Genomic DNA, 4,729 nt, shown 5'->3' with positions numbered 1-4,729 from the left:
TATATCGTTCATCCTCAGATCGCTACAAACACAGACTGTAACACCCCGATTTTCGGGTCCGGATCCTTCCCAGATCCCATACCTGAAAACTCGAAGTGCTACTTCGATACCATAGCCGAAGCCCGGCTACTAAGCCCAAGATCGTTAAGTAATTCATTTGGGCCTAATTAATTTATGTTCATTTTATCATTTCAATCGCAGCGGAACACTTAGAAAATTTATTTGGGAAGATCTAACCGTTGATTTAACCTAATTGTAAATCCACCGGAAGCAAAACGCATTTTTATTTTCAAATAAAAATATATCCATCTTTTAAGACTTAGGATTTAATTAATAAGTAACGATTTCAACACCAAATTATAAAACTGAAAAAAGACCAAGATAGTTTCATAGAATTTTACAGCCTTCATACAAGTTCCAAAATTCATGATATTTATAAGGATTAATCCAAACTGTAAATACTATTAGGTATAAATTTTCCAGGATTTTTAAATGAAGCTAAGTATAATATGACCTCGGTCAAACACGAAATTGAACAGCACTACAGAAAACTAAAATTGTGATAGTTTGTTTTAGAAAATTCACATAAAATAATACACAACTCAAAATTTAACAAGGCTTATCATTTTAGAAATATAAAAGATAAATAAATATCTCTATAAAAGACACAAAGATCTAAAAATCAATGTATCGTAGTTTTAAAGTAGGATGTTTACAAGGCATATAAAAATATAGGATATTTGTTGTACTCAATACCGGTGCAATGAATTATTTTAAAAATATGTGTACCACTCAGAAAATTCTATAATTTTTACCAAATGTCCTTTAAGATGTTTTACATTATTACAAAAATAATAATATCAAAACCTAAAGGGAATTTAAAAAGAAAATCAGTCAACTCAACATCATACAATATTTTTACAGCATTAAACTAAGATTAATTACATTTTAAAATAGAATTTTAGGCATAAATGATAACTTTAAACATCTAAAATCATTCTCTAGGCTCCACGTTGATCAACTCCCTTGTCAAGCATCAAATCTGGAATTTTTTTTCATAATACGACGTGAGTTGTGCCACCCAGTAGGAAAAGAAGCAACAAAACATTTTATACAATATTTTTTTCAATTCCTTTAAAAAAAATAACTAGCATGATTAATAGTATCACAAACATGGAAACACCACATCCATAAAAAAGCAATCAAATCAATCAAATTCGCTCGCCCCAAGGAGCCCATATCAACAAAAGAGTCAAATCAATCAACTGCTCGTCCCAAGGAGCTCCACGTGGGTTTAGGGATTACTGCCCAAAAATAACTCGTATCCCATCAAAAATCCTTTAGGAATTATTGCCCATGGACCGTAGCCCAAAAACAAAATCATGCTCACATCATCATCAATAAAATCGTTTATCATCCATATAATAATAAAAACTTGTAAATCTGAAATAATTAAAAAAAATTTAAATAGGAAAAGAAAAATTATTATGTTGCGCCTACCTCAAATCGCAATCCACAATTATGATAAGCAATCGAGAACAATGGCTCCAGCAAAAGATCTTCCATCCCGTATTATGCTACGAATCATCTAAGTACTAACCAGAGACCGTAGAGGATAACTTAAGCTTCTTTTATTTTCTACTTTTACCATAACCTAAGTACCGAACGGAAGCCGGAAGTTTTCTTCTTAATTCTTTTTTTTTCCTTTTCCCGGACTGAAACAGCTCCTCGTAGTTAGATACGATTATGTATAGTCAAAACTCATCAAACCCTATTAATACCATCTAATGATACGATGACACCTAACAACACCTAACAAAAAGAATATATCTAACCTAATTATGTTGCCATCCCGGTGAACATCTGACCAAAACCAATGCGTGAAACCAAAAGTATTTCCCTAGTTTCAGTAATCAATTAAAAGTGGACAAGTGTCGACATTAAAAACTATTTGGAATTAATATAATTTAATTTCCTATAATTATCAGGACTGCATGTAAACTTAATTTACCAAAATACCCCTATAAAATTACAAAATTACCCTTCTATTGAAATTATGAAAATACCCTTATATGTTAAATGACAAAAATGCCCATAGAATTTGTGCGAATATTACACAGACTTATGAGGTCTTTAATGTGTTTGCCTGCTCTGATACCAATTGAAAATGCGGGGGTCTAACAACCATACCCAACAATTCGTTTGGCAATCTGAGAGGACTTAATCCAATATACTTTCTAGAGGATCAACTAGACAGTTAGACTCAACTAGAATACAGTAGGTCAAAGAGTTTAATATCTCTAATTCTTAATTCAATCCGCAATCAGCAAATAGAAATCTGCGAGTCTGATTGAATATAAAAAGAGTAACTTGAACGGTACCAAAGACCAATGTTCAAGTGTCAATCAATGTAAATCAATAACCCAAGGTTGGATATTCTAATTAATTGATCTTAACGCACAACCTGTGATATTTCAACTATATAACAAAATATAATGCGGAAAAGAAATAACACAGACACGAGAATTTTGTTAACGAGGAAACCGCAAATGCAGAAAAACCCCGGCACCTAGTCCAGATTGAACACCACACTATATTAAACCGCTACAGACACTATTCTACTACCAATTAACTTCGGACTGGACTGTAATTGAACCCTAATCAATCTCACACTGATTCAAGGTACAATTGCGCTCCTTACGTCTCTGATCCTAGCAGGATACTACGCACTTGATTCCCTTAGCTGATCTCACCCACAACTAAAAGTTGATATGACCCAAAGTCGAAGACTTGATAGACAAATCTGTCGCACACAGAAAAGTCTATAGGATTGAATAAATCTGTCTCCCACAAAAATACCCAAGAGTTTTTGTTCCGTTTTTTGATAAATCAAGGTGAAACAGGAACCAATTAATAACCCAGACTTATATTTCCGAAGAACAGCCTAGAGTTATCAATCACCTCACAATAAACTTAATCGACTAGCAAAACAAGTTATTGTGGAGTCACAAATGATGAGACGAAGTTTTTTTGTGATTACTTTTCTATCTTGCCTATAGGATATATAAAATCTCGATCCGATTCAATTGCACTCAACACGATAGAAACATCAAGATCAGATCATGCAACTACAAATATAATAGTTAGGTCTGGCTTCACAATCCCAATGAAGTCTTCAAGTCATTAACCTACAGAGTCTTGAGAAGAAACCTAAGGTTAAAGGGGAATCGACTCTAGTTATGAAACTAGTAACACACAGCAGGTGTGGGGATTAGGTTTCCCAATTTCTAGAGTTCTCCTTTATATAGTTTTCAAATCAGGGTTTGCAATCCAAGTTACCTTGGTAACAAAGCATTCAATATTCACCGTTAGATGAAAAACCTGATTCAACCAAGCTAATATCTTTCAACCGTTAGATCGAACTTAGCTTGTTACACACAAATGAAATGTACCCTCATTTAGGTTTATGTAACCATACCTAAACGTGTACACCAGGTTGGTTCACAAATAGTTAACTGAGGTTAGCCATATGATTACTCTCATATCAACCTTATTCATATTAACCATAACTAGTTCAAATGACTCAAATGAAGCTAGTTAAATAGTTGTCCAAATGTATAGAAAACACAATTAAAACCAAATCGGTTTGATTCACTAGAATCAATCATGAACATTATAGCCACGGTTTACAAAGATTGCATTCCTTATGATTTAAATTTTTAAGTTCATGAATGACCGATTTGACAAAGTAACCATCTTAAGTATGCGTACGGGTATGCGTACTTAAGCAACCAGATTTTGAGTTTGTTAAGTTTCCAAACTCAGCAGATATTTTCGGTTCGAAAACTTCCGCCAGTATGCGTACGGGTACGCATACTTATCTTTTCTCCTTCACCAATTTTGTATACACACATATGCATACTCTTGGTTCCCGGTTTATGGATTTATACACTAATGTGCAAACACACTATATATTCTTATATCCAAAGATGGTTACATCATCAACTCTTTATTTCAATCATTGAAACATTCTTCTATAATGACAATATCCGTTTTCACACACTATTAACATCAAAGCAATTTTCAAAGATATTGAAATAATAATTATTGAAACATTCCAAGCCTACATCAAATGATTGTATCATACAAACTATGTAAGATGTTACTCGGTAATTTTCTCATGATATAGGATGAATTTGGTCGAAGCAAAAGCTTACCAACACATATTTCGATAAATATGTAAGCGAGAGATACTCAGCTCGATATCTCAAATGTGCATAGAGAAAACTATATCGTAAAACGACTTATGTCTCAATATAAGAGATAGTATAAATAGACTTTTCAAGTGATAGATGAGTTCAAGTCTCCACATACCTTTTGTCGAAGAAGTTCAACAAGCTCCCCTTAGTAGTTCTTCGTCTTCAAGAGATGAACTCCGAGATATCTAAGCTAAACTACACTATCTATATCCTAGTCCGAGACCTCTACAAATAGGCTAGAAATCAAGACTTATAGTTTTTATCACTAACATTGACAAACATGCTTGAGATAGCAATGCATGCGAGTTCGACCGAGAAATGCTCTAAGATGATTAATTACAAGAATCAACTTCGTTTAGGTTAGACTAGAAAGTCTAGGAATGTCGAAACGTACAAGTATTACTCTGAAGACCTGAATAATGTGAAGAAGTAACGACTGCAACGAAGACGTCATCCTTCCACTTGAGGTT

The 4,729-nt window shown here is 33.5% G+C and overlaps 1 long non-coding RNA gene across 1 annotated transcript; it reads right to left on the bottom strand.

The window, feature by feature from the left end:
• Window positions 1–874: 874 nt before the first annotated feature.
• Window positions 875–1,728, bottom strand: LOC113285609. The gene is made up of 2 exons (XR_003328788.1): window positions 1,501–1,728; window positions 875–1,042 (listed from the first exon to the last, which is right to left on the bottom strand). It is a non-coding gene; the product is annotated as an uncharacterized LOC113285609 (long non-coding RNA).
• Between the last annotated feature and the right edge of the window lie 3,001 nt (window positions 1,729–4,729).

The sequence above is a fragment of the Papaver somniferum genome, chromosome 6 (assembly GCF_003573695.1).
Source record: "Papaver somniferum cultivar HN1 chromosome 6, ASM357369v1, whole genome shotgun sequence".
Classification (NCBI taxonomy): domain Eukaryota; kingdom Viridiplantae; phylum Streptophyta; class Magnoliopsida; order Ranunculales; family Papaveraceae; genus Papaver; species Papaver somniferum.
Note: the sequence above shows the minus strand (reverse complement) of the source record. Positions and strands in the feature narration are given on the sequence as shown.